The 20,116-nt window shown below is 42.9% G+C and overlaps 2 pseudogenes; both read left to right on the top strand.

The window, feature by feature from the left end:
* The first annotated feature begins 3,302 nt into the window (after positions 1-3,302).
* On the top strand, positions 3,303-5,181 carry LOC101613924 (annotated as a pseudogene).
* A 9,370-nt stretch (positions 5,182-14,551) lies between these two features.
* On the top strand, positions 14,552-15,062 carry LOC101593909 (annotated as a pseudogene).
* Positions 15,063-20,116: the final 5,054 nt, after the last annotated feature.

The raw sequence follows: 20,116 nt of genomic DNA, 5'->3' as shown, positions 1-20,116 counted from the left end.
GCGGCTCCCCACCCCCCCAACTGCCTGAGCTCAGCTCCGGGGAACAGAGCAGCGGTCCCAGGACCCGGCCACGCCAACTTGAGCCGACAGCGGGACCCAAGCAGGAGCAGAGTCTGGCAGCAACATCAGTGGCTCCGGCACCGGTAACAGTGGCCCCAGCAGTAGCATCTCCAGTCGCAGCAGCAGCGGTAGACCCAGCAGCGGCAGACCCAGCAGCAGCAGCTTCTGTGGGAGCAGCGGCAGTGGACACAGCAGCAGCAGCTTCAGCAGCAGTGGTGGCTCCAGCAGTGGCAGCTACAGCAGCAGCAGAGGCAGCAGTAGTGGTGGGTCCAGCAGCAGCAGCTTCAGCAGCAGCGGCTACAGACCCAGCAGCGGCAGCTTGAGCAGCAGTTCCAGCAGCAGGGGTGCTGATCTGCAGGGCCACACTTGCCAGGCTCAGTTTGCCCCACAGGAAAAGCCAGTGCCCAGCTCCAGAAATCAGAACAGCAGCTTGATGACCCAGGCAGCAACTTGACTGAGACCAAAATCATCCAAGGTAACTGGGATTGCACCAGGGAAGGGTCTCACTTGGTCGCAAGCTGACTTGGATCCCTCAACAGACCAGAAATCTTAACCTCTTTGTTGATAAAGGATCTGGTCGTTATAACAACTACTCTTGCATACATACTCGGGGCTGTTTTTGATTGAATGTGTACAGTGTTTAGTTAAACTTTAGAATCTACCTGTATTTTATTCCACTCAGCCTGCTTGAACACCCCTATAGCAGGGAACCTCAACCCCTAAGAACATCTTTGTAGATACTCTGAGAGTCTTAAGAGCCACACCTAACACCTTAAGGTCCTACCCTGAAAATATATTACATCAAATCAATTGATACAGCTAAGAATACCCAGCTAGCAAGAGTCAGAGCTTAGTGTACTATAAAGCCTGCCCAGGACTGGGCAGATTGCTCAGTTAAAGGCACTTGCTTACAAAGCCTGCTGTTGAGTTCAATTCCCCAGTACCCACATAAAGCCAGATGCACAAAGTGGCAAGAGGCCCTAGCATGCCCATATTCTGTTCTCTCTCACAAATAATACACACACACACACACACACACACACACACAGTTTTTATCCAGGCATGGTGGTGCACACCGTTAATCCCAGCATTCAGGAAGCAGAGACAGGAATATTTCTTGAGTTTGAGGCCAGCCTGAGACTACAGCATGCGTGCCTGAGTGCCAGGTCAGCCTGGGTTACAGTGAGACTCTACCCTGAAAATAATAATAATAATAATAATAATAATAATAATAATAATAATAATAAAGTTTAAAAGATAAAGTGAGTTCCAGGTCAGCCTGGGCTAGAGTGACACCCTTTCTCTTAAAAAAAAAACTTTGGTGGCTGGACAGATGGCTCAGTGGTTAAGGGATTCTTTTGCAAAGCCTGGCAGCGCATGTTTGATTCCCCAGTACCCATATAAATCCAGATGCACAAGGTGGTGTATAGGTCTGGAGTTCATTTGCAGTGGCAAGAGGCCCTGACACACCCATTCCCCACCCCCCTTTCTGTGTTTCTCTGGGCTTGCAAATAAATAATAATGTTTAAAACTTTGTATGCATGTATATTGTATGTATGCACCCCAGTGTCTCGTGGTTCTGAAATAAATCCCTGTCTGGCTTTACATGGGTGGTTTAAGAATTAACTTCAGTTGGGCAAGCTGTGCAAACAAATGAACCTGGTTCATTAGGCTTTGCAGGCTTAATTAGTACTTTTTAATGTGAATTCTGGGCCAGAATAACTTACTGAAATGAAACTCAATTTTATATTTCTGTGAGCTATTTTTATTTCTCATGTATAGCCAGCTCTTGACATTGGCAAGGTGAAAACAGCCCCTTCTATGGCCAAGGAAGATGCCAAAATCACTGAAGATGGTTGTAGGATGTGAGCACTATTGTAATAGAGAGAGGTTATGATGGAGGTGGAGTGCCTTGCCACATCCATTTTAGTACCACGACCCTCAGCTCCCAGCTCCCAGGAAGTCTAAGCTTGCTGGTCACCTTGAGCAAGGAAGGAATATATCCTGTTCTGGAGCAGTCCATGTCTACTGACTTGCCACTTCAATTTAGAATAACTTTGAAGGGTCACCCCAGCTCCAGACTTAACAATGGTATCACAACCCAGCTTCTGCATCTGTCCAGTCACCCCTCAAAAGCATTGTCCCTGAGCATACTCCCCAGAAAACTTCCTACAGTCAGTTCTTCATCTCAGAGCTTCTCCCTGAACAGCAGGAAAGGGGCCACCCAGGCCTGGCACCTCGTTCCAGCTCTCTGCCAGCGCCCAGGGCAGGAGAAGGCTTCACGATACATGCTGCACTGGGAAAGGGCTCTGCACCACCGTAGAGAGGTGCTACAGTTCTTCTATGATCTGCATCTTCTCTTCTGCCAAATCTCTGTAGTACATGGGTTAAATGGCATTCCCACTAGCCAACAAAGAATGTGTGATGCCAGCTCCCAAAGTAACCAGGCATTTTGGAGGTCTATAGCAAGACCCAATGTCTTCGTTTAAGTACAAGCCTGCTGTTTTATGAGGCTTGCAGAAAATGTTACTGGAGTCTACTATCCCTTCATTTCCCTTGGCACCTAAGTAAACTCCCCAGGGTCAGTGCCAGAGTGCAAATAAACAACCCTGACCTCCGCCTGAACTGAGAGAAGAAAGATAAACCTGAGACAACCTTTCCTCCCCATTTTAGGTACTTAGATCTTTTAGCACATGACCCAACAGGTATGCTTCTGAAGATGTTTATATTCCTCATTCACATATCTTGATCTATTTAATATGTAACCCAAGACAATTCTCACTCCAATGTGGCCCAGAGATGCCAAAAGGCTGAACACACCTGATCTAGAGCCTCATAATAATCCAGATGGCTGTGTCAGTGACTGGCTTTCATGCTATTGTGCTGTCAGACCTCATGAGTGAACTCCAACCACCCACGTGGGTGCTGGCTGGTCAGAAGAGGAGTATATGAATAAGCTGACTGCTGTGTTCTGTCTGGATCCTGCTGTGTTGACAAATCTTGCTAACTCTCCAGAAGATCCTGTGACACTTGCTTGAATTGCATTTCCCTAAAAGCAATCCCAAGAGGAAGACACAGGGGCAGGTAGATTACCCGGAAGGTAATCCCAGGAAGCAGAAATAAGAAGCAGGGAGAATGAATCAGTAAAGAGAAAAGCCAAGACCGGTCCGAGCCACGCCTTGACGGACGGGTGGATTCTGGGAAGCCGAGTGGGCGCTTGCCCTGCGGGACTGTCAGTCGGTCTGCCGGAATGCTAGCCGTCCTCTTCGGCGAGGCGAGGCGAGCCGGCCCCGTGTCGCGTGTCACCGGGGTTCTAAAGGGTGAAAGCCATGTCTCCTCCTGGGAAAGCTCCCCGGAAGGAGAACCTGTGGCTCCAGTGTGAGTGGGGGTCCTGTTCCTTTGTGTGTTCAGCCATGGAGGAGTTTTTCCAGCATGTCACTCAGCACCTGCAGCAGCACATGCACGGCCCCAGGGAGGAAGATGAGGAAGATGACCCACTTGAAGAAGAATTCTCCTGTTTGTGGCAGGAGTGTGGCTTTTGCTCTCTGGATAATTCCACTGACCTCATCCGCCATGTCTACTTCCACTGCTACCATACCAAGCTGAAACAGTGGGGGCTGCAAGCCTTGCAAAGCCAGGCTGACCTCAGTCCCTGCATCCCTGCATCTTGGACTTCCAGAGCCACAACGTCATTCCTGATGTCCCAGGCTTCCTGTGTCTGTGGGAACATTGTGAGAGCTCCTTCGACAATCCTGAGTGGTTCTATCGGCACGTGGACGCACACAGCCTGTGCATTTTGGGGATATATATATATATATATATATATATATACACACATACCAAGCTGTCAGCAAGGACAACCATGTGGCCATGTGGTGCTGTGTGGCTGGAAAGGCTGCACCTGCACCTTCAAGGACCGGTGTAAGCTTCGAGAACACCTTCGTAGCCACACCCAGGAAAAAGTGGTGGCCTGCCCCACCTGTGGGGGCATGTTTGCCAACAACACCAACTTCTTAGATCACATCCATCGCCAGACTTCATTGGATCAGCAGCGGTTTCAGTGCTCTCACTGCTCCAAGAGATTTGCCACAGAGCGGCTTTTGCGGGACCACATGCGTAACCATGTGAATCACTATAAATGCCCCTTGTGTGACATGACCTGCCCACTGCCTTCTTCCCTCCGCAACCACATGCGCTTTCGACATAGTGAGGACCGGCCCTTTAAATGTGACTGTTGTGACTACAGTTGCAAGGATTTGATTGACCTCCGGAAGCACCTGGACACCCATAGCAAGGAGTCAGCCTTACAGGTGTGATTTTGAGAACTGCCGCTTCAGTGCTCGGTCGCTAAGCTCTATCAAGTCCCATTATCGCAAAGTGCATGAAGGAGACTCAGAGCCAAGGTACAAATGTCATGTGTGTGACAAATGCTTCACACCTTACCGTGCACCGTCGCAAGAAGCACCAGTTCAAGTGGCCCTCAGGGCACCCCCGTTTTCGGTACAAGGAGCATGAAGACGGCTACATGCGGCTGCAGCTGGTTCGCTACGAGAGCGTGGAGCTGACGCAGCAGCTACTGCGGCAGCTGCAAGAGGGATCCGACTTAGGCGTGATGCTGACCGACAGCAGCCTGCAGGGCATTGTTCTAGAAACTGTGCTGGCGGAGCCAGGACCTGAAGAAGAGGCAGAAGAGGATGTGGGTGACGAGGGGACTGCCCTCTCAGCTTTTCAGGACAACCCCAGCCCTGTCATCCATGTGGTAAATCAGACCACCACCCAGGGCCAGCAAGAGGTTGTCTACTATGCGCTGTCAGAAGCCCCAGGAGAGCCCCCACCAGCCCCTGTACCACCCTCGGGGGACCTCATGGAAAAGCTTCAAGGAATACCTGAGAATCCAGAGGTCCAGATGGTGTAAAGTCTGCAGAGCCTGACTGACCACTCCTACTCCAGACCTTGACCTTGGGTTTGAGCCAGGCAGGTGGTGGTACTGCTAACAGGCAGTCCTTGTCCATGGATGCTTTAGGAGTGGTGCTGGAGTGGAGGTGTCTCCTCTGGCCCAGACTTGCCTTGTTCTGCAGACTCTGAGGACTTGTCTCTTACCACACAGCTATTGTGGGGATCCTAAGGAGTTGGGATTCTTGGAGGTGATCCTGCATGTGTGCTTGTTGGGAGGGCTGTTGTTAGGCTCAAGTATGACCTCCCCTCAACGTGCTAGACAGTAAATCAGTCAGTTCACATCTAATCCCACCTCTAAAGTCCATAGGCCCTGGGGTAATGAGTGACTGGTCCTTAACAAGGGCCCTTTCCTCACCACCAGTTAAGCGCTGGTCACCAGTATCCATTTCTCTCTTAAGGTTTCCTCCTATACCCCAGGGACATTTGTGGTTATCCTCAGGGACAGGATTGGAGGCTGTGTTGTGTGTGTGTGACAATTGTTTTTGGTAATAAACACTTGTTACTCAAAAAAATAAATAAATAAATAAAAATAAAAATGAGCTGCTAAAGAGATTGCCTGATGGTTAAGTCACTTGCCTGTGAAGCCTAAGGATCAAGGTTCAATTCCCCAGTAGCCATATAAGCCAGATGTACAGGCGGCACATGCGCCTGAAGTTCCTTTGTAGTGGCTGGAGGACCTGGTGCACCTGTTTTCTCTCTCTCTCTCTTTCCCCCAATCTCTCTCTCTCTTTCTCCCTCCCTTCTCTCTTTCAAATCAATCAATAAAATATTTTAAAAAATAAAAATGAAATATACAAGAATGGGTACACATACCTCCTTGGTTTTCTCTACATTTCCTGTCATAATTGGGTCTAGGTGGTGGGCAGAACAATGGCCCCTAAGTGTGTTAGACTTCGTGGCAAAGAGGAATTTGGCTGCTAACCACCTGACTAGGAGATGAGGGTGATTATCCTGGATTATCCAGTTCGCCAAGTGCAATCACAAAGGTCCTTAGAAGTGGAAAAGAATCAATGATCCCTATTTTATTTTCTGACCTCGGGAACTATGAGGTAATGGATTTGTACTGTTTGTGGTAAACTGTGGCAGCAGAGATAGAGCACTAATTCATCCCATAGGATCTGGAAAACTCAGTGGGTCAAAGCCCCACTCCAGGGTGCAAGCATGATTTCCTCATTCGTACTGACTTAGTGGAGGGCATGAACGTCATCAGGGAGGGACATAGTCAGGCCTCTTCCAGTGAAGAGAGGACAAGCTGAATGATCTCTCTTCACTTTGGACATGTTCTCTCTGGGCTTGCCACTTATAAGGACCCTTACGGTTACATTAACCCACCAGGATCACAGAAAAGGGAGTAAAAATACCTAAGATCACTGGCTGTTTTAGGGAGGTCCTAAAAAGCCTATGCTAGCTGGGTATAGTGGCTCACACTTGTAATTTAATCACCGGCAGGCTGAGGCAGGAATTTTGAAGTTCAAAATTTACTTAGCCAAACCTTGTCTTTGCAAAACTAATAAGGGGCTGGGAGGATGGCTCAGCAGTTAAAAGAGCTTACTTAAAATGTCTTCTAAACTGGGCGTGGTGGCGCACACCTTTAATCCCAGAACTTGTGAGGCAGAGGTAGGAGGATCTTCATGAGTTCGATGCTACCCTGAGACTGCAGAATGAATTCCAGGTCATCCAGGGCTAAAGTGAGACCCTATCTTGAAAAAAAAAAAAAAAAAAAAACCAAGTCTGCTGACCCAGGTTAAATTACCCAAGATCCACACAAACCAAGATGCACAAAGTGGAACATGTTTGCAGTGGCAAGAAGCCCTAGTGTATCCATATTAATTCACTCTCTCTCCTTCCCTCTCTATCTTCTCTCTCTCTCCTTGCAAATAAATTAATAAAATTTAAAAGGAGTCGGATGTGGCAGTGCACACCTTTAATCCTAGAATTTGGGAAGTGACGGTAGGAGGATCACTGTAAGTTTGAGGCTACCCTAATACTACATAGTGAATTCCAGGTCAGCCTGGCCTAGAGCAAGACCCTACCTTGAAAAAAAAAAACAAAAAACTGTGGCATGATGCACTTGTAATTTCAACACTAAGAAGGCTAAGACAGAGGGAAACCCTGGAACTTGCTAGGTAGCTAGCTTAGTCCAATGAGGTTCAGTGAGAGACCCCGTCTCCAAAATGTAAAGTAGAGATGGCTGGAGAAATGGCTGAATGGTTTTCAAAGCCTGAAGGCTTGGGTTTGATTTTCCAACACCCACATAAAGATGGATGCGCAGCGTGGTACATGCACCTGGAATTTTTTTTCAGTAGCAAGAGGCCCTGGCATGTCCATACTTTCCCTTTCTTTCTTCCTACCTTCCTTCCTTCCTTTCTTTCTTTCTTTCTTCCTTTCTTTCTCAGATAAGTAAATGAAAATATTCGAATGCATATATGAAGGTGGAAAGTGATTGAGAAAGATACTGGACATCAACCTCTGGACTCATACACAGGTACACATGTGCATGCATGCGCGCGCGCACACACACACACGCCCTTATACATATAAACACATACATGTATGCATACCACACATATATGCACACAAAGAAAACCCAGGGAAACTTCTCTACTTACATTGAAAGCTGTGTTCAAGAAAACTCAATATGGAAGGGTCCCTGAGTATCCAAGTCTAGGATCATCTGCTCTGGAGGGTACACAGGAATGAGTAGGCCAGATCTCCCTGTTCCCCCTTATTTCCCAGTTCCCTGGTCCCAGTTCCCCTGATGCTGGCTTGGGGTTGCCTGGACCCTGAAAGCTTGCTGAGGAAACAGGTCCCTGACTCTGCCATCATGATTTAATGGCCCCTGGGTCCACAACTCCCGTACCCCCTGCTCATAAGGATGCATGTGCAGAGTGAGTTGCCAGACCTCCCTGTTCCTTTCCCACCTTCCAGTTCCATGGTTCTGGTACCCCTACTGCTGCCTTGGAGCAGCCTGGTCCCTTCAGGTGGGATGCAGAAGCAGGCCTTTTGCTCTGGTTTCCTGAGTGACTGCCCCCTGGGTACCTAAATACCTATTCCCCTGAGCCAGAGGGTACATGGCCACGGTAGGAGCTGGCCTCTTGCTCCTGGCTCTCTAGCTTCCCAGGTCCTGCTTCCCCAATCCCTGGTTCCCATGTGCTGAAGAGTGTGAGTAAGTGGAGTGAGTAGGCCATTGCTCCCAGTTGCCACCTCCCACTTACCCAGGTATCTTTGATGTACTTGCAATCTCCACAATCTGCAGTTTTAACACCACTGTGCACCAATCCAGTTCACATTTACAATAGAACACTCAGGCTTGAGAGATGGCTTAGTGCTTAAGGTGTTTGCCTGGAAAGCCAATTGAACTCAGGTTCAATTCCCTAGGACCCACATAAGGCAGATGATACACAAGGTGGTGCATTCACCTAAAGTTCATTTGCAGCAGCTAGAGGCCCTGAGCACCCATTCTCTATCTGCCTCCTTTTCTCTCCTTCTCTCTCTCTCAAATAAGTAAATAAAAATAAAATAATAAAATAAAAATCTTTTTAAAAAAGGAAAAACAAAAAAAAAAAAAAGAAAGAAAGAAAACCTAAAACTAAAATAGAACATTCACTGAAGATCCTACAAGGACAAATACTTGCTTCCCCCTAAAGAAAATGAAACATTTCCCCAAGATGGGCAGACCACAGTGCAAAATAACCAGCCAAAGTCAGAAAACTGAGAGATCTTCACCAAGGATGCCTAATACCACAATGGAAGCCTCCAGTGAAATCATAGAGAAATCAACAGAAATTGAATCCCAAAATGAAAACACAATAAACAATGTGATTTGATCAAAAGAATTGCTGAACTGGAAGCAAGCTATCAAAAACCAACAATTGCATAAATGAAATTGAGCAGCATCATTTCTTAGAGCACTAGCTTTTGACACCAGGTTTAACATAATTGAAGAAAATCTTAGAAGTCTAAAAAGAGATATAAATGAACTGAAGGTGAGTCAACAAATGGGAGATCTCAATAACCAATTGATTAAGCTTCATGAAGACTTGATCAAATGCAAGGATGAATTCCATGAAGAATCAAGAAAATTAGATCTCAAACTGAAATTGTACCTCAAAACAGGGATGGACAGCTAGAGAGATGGCTTAGAAGTTAAGGCACATACCTGTGAAGTCTAAGGACAAAGGTTTCATTCTCAAGGTCTGATATAAGCACATGGTGGTGCATGTATCTGGAGTTTGTTGGCAGTGGCTAGAAGCCCTGGTGTACTATTCTCTCTCTCTCTCTCTTTCATAAATAAACAAAATAAACAAAGATAGACATGATGCAAAATAACACAGCAGAAAACAAAAATCAAAAGGAGCTTTTAAAAACTTCTCTAGAACTCTTCAATAATAGAGTTATTCATGTGGAAGACAGAACCACTGACTTGAAAGATAAGACAGAAGAAATTGATCAGGAGTCCAAAAACTTTGCATCAAAAATCATGTGAATCCAGGCATGGTGGCACACATCTTTGATCCCAGCGCCTGGGAGGAAGAGGTAGGAGGACCATCATGAGTTCAAGGCCATTCTGAGACTACGTGGTAAATTCCAGGACAGCCTGGACTAGAGTGAGACCCTACCTCAAAAAAAATTAAATTAAATTAAATTAAAATAATAATCATAATAAATAACTAAATAAATAAAATCATTTGAACAGAATATGAGAGAACTGAGGGATACTCTAAAATGACAAAATATACTGATCATGGGTATATAGTCAACAAAATTTTTTTTTTTAATTTTTTGGTTTATTTTTATTTACTTATTTGAGAGCGACAGACAGAGAAAGAGGCAGAGAGAGTGAGAGAGAATGGGCACCCCAGGGCCTCCAGCCACTGCAGATGAATTCCAGATGTGTGTGCCCCCTTGTGCATCTGGCTAACGTGGGACCTGGGGAATGGAGCCTCGAACCGGGGTCCTTAGGCTTCCAGGCAAACGCTTAACCGCTAAGCCATCTCTCCAGCCCGTCAACAAAATTATTAATAAAATTTTTCCCAATCTCTCAAAAGAGATACAAGAAGCTCACAGAACACCAAATAGGTAGAACCAAAGAAGAAACTCTCCATGGCACATCATAGTCAAATCTCTTATCAATGAAAACAAAGAGGAAGTGCTAAAATAAGCAAGAGAGAAATAACTCACTACATACAAAGGCAATCCCATCAGAATTATATCATATTTCTCGATGGAACCCCTGAAATCCAGAAGGGCCTGGAATGGAACATTTAAAAGTCTAAAACTTGAGGCTGGAGAGATGGCTTAGCAGTTAAGCACTTGCCTGTGAAGCCTAAGGACACCAGTTTGAGACTCCGTTCCCTAGGACCCACATAAGCCAGATGCACCAGGGGACACATACATCTGGAGTTCATTTGCAGTGGCTGGAGGCCCTGGTGTGCCCATTCTCTTTCTCCTTCTTTCTCTGTCACTCTCAAATAAATAAAAATGAACAAACAAATTTATTTTACAAGTCTAAAACTCTATGGCTTCCATCATAAGTTACTGTTCCTAGCAAAAGTATCCCTCATAATATATAGTGAAAGGAAAACTTTTCAGGAAAAAAAGTCAACTCTATGATTTTATGAACACAAAGCCAAATCTACAGAGAAGAGTTCATGGCATGGATTAATTTGAACCTCACAGTTATAACTTAAATATTAATGGTCTTAACTCACCCATCAAAAGACACAAGTTAACAGGGTGAATTAGAAAAATGGACCCTTTTATTTGCTGTTCTCAAGAAACCCACCTCACCACTAAAGACAGACTCCTCTTCAGGGTGAAAGGATGGAAAATGATATTCCAAGCTAATGGAAATAAGAAATAAGAAGGAGTTCCCATACTAATATCTGATAAAATAGACTTCTAACAAAAAGTAATCAAAGGGGACAAAGAAGGACACTTATTGCTCATCAACACAATGATCCAATATGAGGACATTACAATTATAAATCTATATGCACCAAACATAGGTGCACTGCAGCTTATAAGACAAAGTCTACTTGAAAACAAAACAGACATAAACACCAACATCATCATATTTGGGACTTCAATATTCCACCATCATCAATAGACAGAAACCCAAGCAGAAAATCAACAGGTAAATAATAGAGCTCAATAACACCATAGATCAACTAGACCTAACAGACATCTGCAGAACTTTCTGTCCCAGTACCAAGAATACACATTTTTCTCAGCAGCCTATGGAACGTTTTCCCAAATAGACCATATATTAGGCAAGAAACCATGCCTCCATAAATTCAGGAAAAAATGAAGTAACTTCTTACATCAGATCACAATGCTTTAAAGCTAGAAATTAGGGCTGGAAAGATGGTTTAGAGGTTAAGATGTTTGCCTGCAAAACCAAAGGACCCAGGTTTGATTCCTCGGGATCCATGTTAGCCACATGCACAAGGTGGCACAAGCATCTGGAGTTCATTTGCAGCAGCTGGAGGTCCAGGTGTGCTCATTCTTTATCTCCCTCTCCCTCATTCTCTCTGTCAAATAAATAAATATATTTTTAAAAGCTAGAAATTAACAACATGAGACACATCAAAACTCAACCAGCTCTGGGAGTCTCAATAACACATTTTTAAACAATGAACATGTTGTGGGAAAAAAATAAGTTGTTAAATACCTAGAATTGAATTATAATGAAAACAAAACTTACTAAAACTTATGGGACACAATGAAGGCAGTCCTAAGGGGAAAGTTCATGGCATTAAATGTCTTCATAACAAAGGCAGAGCAATCTCAAATTAATAACTTCACTGTACACCTAAAGGCACTGGAAAAAACAAAAAGAATTCAACCACAAGATCTCCAAATAGAATTAAATAATCAAGACCAGAGCAGAAATTAATGAATTGGAAACTAAGAAAACAATTTTAAAAATCAATGAGACAAAGAGCTGGTCCTTTGAAAAAATAAACAAGATTGATAAGCCTCTGGCCAATTTGATTAAGTGAAAAAAAAAGAGAAGTATCAAATTATCCAAATGAGAAATGAAAAAGGAGAGGTCACAATAAACATCAATGAAATTGGAAGGATCATCAATACACACTTCCAACATCTCTACTCCCCAAAACCAGATAATCTGGAAGAAATGGATGAATTCCTAGCCGCATACCACCTACAAAAACTGAACTCAGAGCAGATCAGTCTCCTAAACAAATATATCATATCCATTGAGAGCCCAAAGGGCTGGAGAGATGGCTTAGCAGTTAAGGTGCTTGCCTGCAAAGCCAAAGGACCCAGGTTCAATTTTCCAGGACCCACTTAAGCCAGAAGCACAAAGTGGCACCTGCATCTGGAGTTTGTTTGCAGTTGCTGAAGGCCCTGGCATCTGGCATGTCCATTCTCTCTGTGTGTCTCTTTCAATCTCTCTCTCTCAAATAAATAAAAATATATAAAATTTAAAGACCCCCCCCCCCGAAAAAAAGGTCCAGGACTGGATGGCTTCTCAGCTGAACTTTATCAAGCCTTCACTGAAGAACTGAAGCCAATTTTTCTCAAACTGTTTCACATTATCAGAGAGCTGGGAATCCTCCCCAACTTGTTTTATGATGCCTCACCCTAATACCAAAACCAGACAGATACAACAAGAAAAGAAAACTATAGCCCTCATTTCTGATGAATTTAGATGCAAAGGTCCTGAACAAAATCCTTTCAAACTGAATTCAACAACATACCAAAAGCATTATCCACCTTAATCAAGTAGGCATCATCCCAGGGATGTAGGGATGATTCGACATTTGCAAACTGGTAAATGTAATATGCCACATAAATCAACTTAACCATAATAACCACATAATCATCTCAATTGATGCAGAGAAGGCCTTTGACAGTATACAACACCATTTCATAGTCAAAACTCAGGAAAGAATAGGCATGGAGGGTTTATATCTCAACACAATTGAGCCTATATAAAAAGCACCTAAAGCCCAAATAATACTTGATGGGGAAAGACTCAAAGAGTTCCCATTGAGATCAGGAACAAGAAAGAGGTGCCTACTCTCACTATTGCTATTCAACACAGTACTAGAAGTCCTAGCCCAAGGATTAAGACAGGAGAAAGAGATAAAAGGATACAAACTGGAAAGGATATATTTGCAGATGACATGATCCTATATGTAAGTGACCTGAAAGTCTCGATCTCAAAGGTTCTAAAGGTGATTAATTGCTTCAGTAAAGTGGCATGACATAAATCAACACACAAAAAATCAGTAGCCTCTCCATTACAAAAGACTAATATACAGAGAAAGAAATCAGTGAAGCTGTCCTATTTTCAATAGCAACAAAAAAAAAATTGAATAGGGCTGGAGAGATGGCTTAGCGGTTAAGCGCTTGCTTGTTAAGCCTAGGAACCCCGGTTTGAGGCTTGATTCCCCAGGACCCATGTTAGCCAGATGCATGCGTCTGGAGGTCCTTTGCAGTGGCTAGAGGCCCTGGTGTGCCCATTCTCTATCTATCTGCCTCTTTATGTCTGTCCCTATCAAATAAGTAAATAAAAAAAAATTAAATACCTTGGACTACCAGGGTACGTGAAAGACCTATATAATGAATATACATATTTAAAAAAAAAAAACTCAAGAAAGAAATCAAGGAGGACTTGGGAAGATAAAAAGATCTCCCCTGTTCCTTGATAGGTAGAATCACTATTGTGAAAATGGGCAAAATCCTGCCAAGATGTTAGCAGGCCCAGTCTTTTTCTTCTGTCATGATTGGCGTCAGGGTTGGACTTGGTCCCAAGCTGACCTGGAATCCATTTCACACCAGAAATCTCAACCTGCCAGTTGACAGGATTAACAGTGAGAGGCAAAACATGTCCTTAGAGACTTTGGCTTTATTAGATTATCTGTGTGTTTTAAATACTCTGTGTAGGTTTGGATTGAATGTGCATATTACTCAGGTGAATTCTAGAATCTGCTCCACCAAATATACTACAACACTTGGATAGCAAGCAAAAAACACCTAGGAGACCTTAACATTAGACCTGAAACTTTGAAACTGCTAGAGGAAAAAGTAGGGGAAACCCTTCAACATATTAGTCTTGGCAAAGAGTCTCTGAATATAACCCCAATAGCTCAGGCAATGAAACCACAGATTAACCATTGAGACCTCATGAAATTACAAAACTTTTATATAGCAAAAGACACTGTGACTAGAGCAAAGCAGCAACCTACAGAATAGGAGAAAATATTTGCCAGCTATACATCTGACAGAGGATTAATATCTAGGATATACAAAGAACTCAAAAAATGAAATAATAAGAAATCAGATTTTTTCCACATCCCCGATTGAGGGGTTGGGGCGGGGAGCACAAGGAAGGGGGCTGAGTCTCAGGGAAGCCCGCTCCCAAGCAGAGAGGACATTTCCAGAGGGGCCTCCGGGAAGGCAGGCAGGGCCACGGCCCAGGGAGTGGAGTCCAGAACTTCCAGTTCTGAGTGAGGCCAGCGGGGCCTGAGACGAGCAGAGGCCAGAGTCCAGATCTGACAAGATGGCCCGGCTGTCCCACAGGATCATTAAGGAAACCCAGCATTTGCTGGCAGAACCTATTCCTGGCATCAAAGCAGAACCAGATGAAAGCAATGCCTGTTATTTTTATGTGGTCATTGCTGGCCCCCAGGATTCCCCCTTTGAGGGAGGGACTTTTTAAACTTGAACTATTCCTTCCAGAAGAATACCCAATGGCAGTACCTAAAGTACATTTCATGACCAAAATTTATCATCCTAATGTAGACAAGTTAGGAAGAATGTGTTAAGATATTTTGAAAGATAAGTGGTCCCAAGCACCGCAGATCTGCACAGTTCTGCTATCGATCCAGGCTTTGTTAAATGCTCCTAATCCAGATGATCCGTTAGCAAATGATGTAGCAGAGCAGTGGAAGACCAACGAAGCCCAAGCCATAGAAACAGCAAGAGCATGGAGTAGGCTATATTCCATGAACAATATTCAAGTCGATCTGATCATCAAGTGTGCATCACTTCTCCTGTTCAGCCAAGACTGACTTCCTCCTTTTTTTTTTTTTTTTTTTTGCATTTAATGGACAGTCTTAGAAACATTACAGAATAAAGCCCAGGCATCTTCAGTCCTTTGGTGATTAAATGCACATTAGCAAATCTATGTCTTTTCCTGCTTCACTGTTGTAAAGCATGAGCAGAGGCTAGAAGTATCATTTGGATTGCTGTGAAACATGTAAAATCAGGGGCTCCCTGCTTTTGTTTGTTTCTCCCATCATGGTTTAAGTAAAAAGCACTGTGAATGAAGGTAGTTATCAGGGTTAGCTTCAGGGGTATGGATTGTTTGTATTTTATTTTTTAGGGAGAAGTAGTTTTAATTTTATGGGCTCCTTCCCTTCCCCCACTTTTATGAGAATCTAATTGCATTGGTTAAAAGCAGCTGACCAGTTCTTTAGAATATGCTCTCTAGCCAAGTCTAACTTTATTTAGACACTGTAGATGGACAAGCTTGAGTGAACTGAAATGGGAACATTAAACAAATGCCACAGCCCTCACTAATAACATTGTGACTTTGCTATCAAGTGTAGATTTCTACCTTCAAATAAAAAAGTTAAAAAAAAAAAAGCTTGTGACCATTTTGTATGGCTTGTTTGGAAACGTCTATAAATCTTATTAGTAAAATATTTTTTGTTATTCTACAAAAAAAGAAAGAAATCAAACAACCCAGTTAAAAAATGGGCTATGGAACTAAACAGAGAGTTCTCAAAAGAAGAAATACAGATGCCATATAAGCATCTAAAAAAAAATGTTTTACATCCCTAGTCACCAGGGAAATGCAGATTAAAAGAGATTCCATCTCACTCCTGTTAGATTGGCTACCATCAGGAAAACAAATGACCATAAATGCTGGCAAGGATGTAGAAAAAGAGGAACTCTTCTACATGGTTGGTTGAAATGCAATCTGATTCAGCCATTGTGGAAATCAGTGTGGAGGTTCCTGAGACAGCTAAGAATAGAGCTACCATATGACCCAGCTGTACCGCTTCTAGGCAAATATCCTAAGGACTCATCTCAATGCCTTGGAGATACTTGCCCAATCATGTTTATTGCTGCTTTATTCACAATAGCTTGGAAATGGAATCAGACTAGATGTCCCTCAACTGATGAGTGGATAATGAAGATGTGGGACATTTACACAATGGAGTTATACTCAGTGGTAAAGAAAAATGAAGTTATGAAATTTGCAGGAAAATGGATGGATCTGGAAAGGATTATACTAAGTGAGGTAACCCAGGTCCAGAAAGTCAAATGTCATATGTTCTCTCTCATATGTGGATCATAACTACAAATAATTGGACTTCAATGTGAGTAGGAAGAAAAGTCAGTAGTAGAGGCCAGTAAGCTAGACAGGAGATATAAAGGGAATAGAAAGGGTAGGGGGACTTAATAGGATGGTATTGTATATATGTAAATAGAAGAATAGATTAATGGGGTGAAAAGGCTTAAGTGAGGTCAGGGAAAGAGACTGAGTAAAGGAAAGGTGGAGGAAGGGCTAATCAAAATCTAAGAGGATATAAATAAGACATATGGAAACCTACTTTTTTGGACAATGGAACACTCAGGAGCCATAGACTGTTACCAGAAAATTTTCAGTGCCAAGGATGGGATACCTTGCAGTGAGTTGTTGACCAGGGCTGTCCCTGATTACCCCAAAACATTACAGGCCATTTCTGAGGCCCTTGGTTTCCCACCATGAATACATGGTAAGACTCCATTGCTGAAGACTCCACATACTTGGGATGCAAGGTCACTGAAAAATCCTGTTGGAACTGAGCTGAAAACCTCCTCCTTGTAGACCAGCTGACAGAAAGCTGGAAAAAGCCACACTGCATGCAGTTCAAAGGGAGAGAGAGAGAAATCACCAGTGAAGATACTCAACAGTGGACACAGCAAGCCTTTTTTGGCCAGCCAGGCCAAATGAGCTAATGGGTACAATAGTGGCACATCTGTTATGGGGCAAGCCAACTGCCCTCTAATTGAATTAGTGGTCTGCTCCATGGGAGGGAATACAACCCTGATACTGAAAACCTACAATAGGGGGCAGTCATGAACCCTGGAGGTGTAAGATCTGCTGCTATCTGGCTAAATGTATATACTATATTCACCAAACTGCCCAATAAGCACTTCTCTTAATGTTCATACCCATATGTTAATGCTACTCTCACTTGTGGCTAGAAAACCTTCTCTTTTCAGATGGCAGTGACCTTGGGATAACTCAGAAGGCACCATGGTGCTGAAAAGAAGTGACAGAGGAATGCTGAGCACTGAAACATCTCTATCACACCTTCCAAGACTCAGGGTCTACTGCGGAAAAGGTGGCGGAAAGAATGTAAGAGCCAAAAGAAGGGTAGGACTCCTTATAATGTGCTCCTCCCAGACACAAAATGGCCCCGGAAATCCATGACCTCACAGTGTCTGACACTATCCATTCAAGACCATCAAAATAGGAAGTAAAGAAGATGACAACAAAATAAAAGAGAAACTGATTGAGACAGGGAGGAGATATGATGGACAGTGGAATTTCAAAGGGGAAACTGGGGGGAGGGAAGGAATTACCATGGGGTATTGTTTACAAGTATGGAAGTTGTCAATAAAACAAAAAAAGAAAAAGAAAATAAGACACAGCTGCCATTAAAAAAACCTAGGTTCACTTCTGCTGTTTCTTGCAGTATAAGAGCTACACTTGGCATCTTAAACATCTAAATTGAAGATATATAAAGGTAGTTTACATGGCTTAGAACACTGCTGTTAATTAGAAAACCAAAGAATCAAATTGGCTTAAGATGCAAAAATCTGTAATTATAATACAATAAACACAAAAAGTCAATATAATACAACCCCACCAAAATTTATAAATCCATCAGAAATGACTCTCAGTGAGACTGTTTTAGATGAAAGCCCTGATAAAGTGTTCAAAAAAAATGATTATACAAAGAAACCAAAGAAGGGGCTGGAGAGATGACTTAGCAGTTAAGTACTTGCCTGAGAAGCCTAAGGACCCCAGTTTGAGGTTCGATTCCCCAGTACCCATGTAAGCCACATGCACAAGGTGGTGCATCTATCTCGAGTTTATCTGCAGTGGCTAGAGGCCCTGGTGCACCCATTCTCTCTCTCTCTCCCTCTCTCTCTCTCTCTCTTTCTCAAATAAATAAATAAATAATGATTAAAAAAAAAAGAAATCAAAAAAGAAAACACACTCCTGAAGAACACAGAAAACAACTTAATGTAATACACAGGTCAATACAAGACATAAGTAAGGAAATAGAAAAAATGAAAAAAAAATACCAATCAGAAATATTAGAAAAGAAAAAAATAGTAAGTCAAACATAAAACTCCATAGAAACTCTCACGAGTAGAATGGATCAAGGAGAGGACACAATATCTAAACTGGAGGACAAGTGGCAAATATAAGACAGTCCAACAAAGAGAAAGACAAACTAATAGGAAGGAAAAATGGGCATTCAAACATTCATGACACTATGAAGAGGTCAAAAATAAGAATTCAGGGCATAGGAAGCGTGGTGGCACACACCTTTAATTCCAGCACTTGGGAGGCAGAGGTAGAAGGATCACTGTGAGTTCAAGGCCAACCTGAGAATATGTAGTGAATTCCAGGTCAGCCTGAGCTACAGTGAGGCCCTATCTCAAAAACTAGACAAACAAACAAACAACAAAATAAAGAATTCATGCCATAATAAAAGGAGAAGAATTTTTAATTCAAAGATATAATAAGTATCTTCAGCAAAATCATAGAAGAAAATGTCCCCCAAATAAGGAAAGTGATGCCACTGCAGACACATGAATCCTTTAGAATGCCAGACAATAGCAGGAAAGAACTTCTCACCATCATATTATAATTAAACTGCAAAACATACAAACCAAAGAAAATATATTGAAAGCAGCTAGAGAGAAAAATCAAGTCAGAGACAAAGGCAAGTCCATCAGAATAACAGATTACTCAACACAAACTTTAAAAGCCAGAAGAGCTTGGAATGATGTATTCCATGTTCTAAAAGATAACAACTGTAAACCAAGGTTACTTTATCCTGCAAAGCTATCCATACAAATAGACAGAGAAATAAGGACATTCCACAACAAAAGCAGGCTAAAGGACTATTTGAACAAAACCAGCTCTACAGAAAATTCTTTTTTTTTTAAATGGGTGTTTTTTATTTTTTTTTCTCAAGTTTTTAAAACATTTTCCATGATTATAAAAAATATCTCATGGTAATACCCTCCCTCCCCACCTTTTCCCCTTTGAAATTCCATTCTCCATCATATCCCCTCCCCATCTCAATAAGTCTCTCTTTTATTTTGATGTCATGTTCTTTCCCTCCTCTTATTATGGTCTTGTGTAGGTAGTGTCAGGCACTATGAGGTCATGTATATCATGGCCATTTTATGTCTGGAGGGAGCACGTTGTAAGGAGTCCTACCCTTCATTTGGCTCTTACATTCTTTCCACCACCTCTTCCGCATTAGACCCTGAGCCTTGGAAGGTGTGATTGAGATGTTACTCGGTACTCTAGTCACTTCTTTCCAGCACCATCATACCTTCTGAGTCATCCCAAAGTCACTGCCATCTGAAAACAGAAGATTCTCTACCCAAAGTGAGAATAGCATTAATATAAAGGTATGAATATTAAGAGAAGTGCATACTGGGCAGTTTGATAAGCATAGTATATAAACTTATCCAGACGTCAGCAGATGTCATACCCCTAGGGCTCATGACTACCCGTTTTAAATTTTCAGTATCAGGGATGTATTCCCTCCTTGGAGCAGGTCTCCAGTCCAATTGGAAGGCAGTTGGTTTCTACCGTGACAGACATGCCACTATTGCACCCGTTGGCTCATTTAGCCTGGCTGGCCAATTATAAGGCTTACAGTGTCCACTGTATCTTCACTGGTGGTGTATCTTTCTCCCATTGAACTACATGTAGAATGGCTTCTTTGAGCTTTCTGTCAGCTGGGCTGCATGGAGGAGGTTATCAGCTCAGTTCCAGCAGGATTTCTGAGTGACCTTGCAGCCCAAGTATGTGAAG

The sequence above is a fragment of the Jaculus jaculus genome, chromosome 8, assembly GCF_020740685.1.
Source record: "Jaculus jaculus isolate mJacJac1 chromosome 8, mJacJac1.mat.Y.cur, whole genome shotgun sequence".
Taxonomy (NCBI): domain Eukaryota; kingdom Metazoa; phylum Chordata; class Mammalia; order Rodentia; family Dipodidae; genus Jaculus; species Jaculus jaculus.
This window is presented reverse-complemented; position numbering and strand designations above follow the sequence as displayed.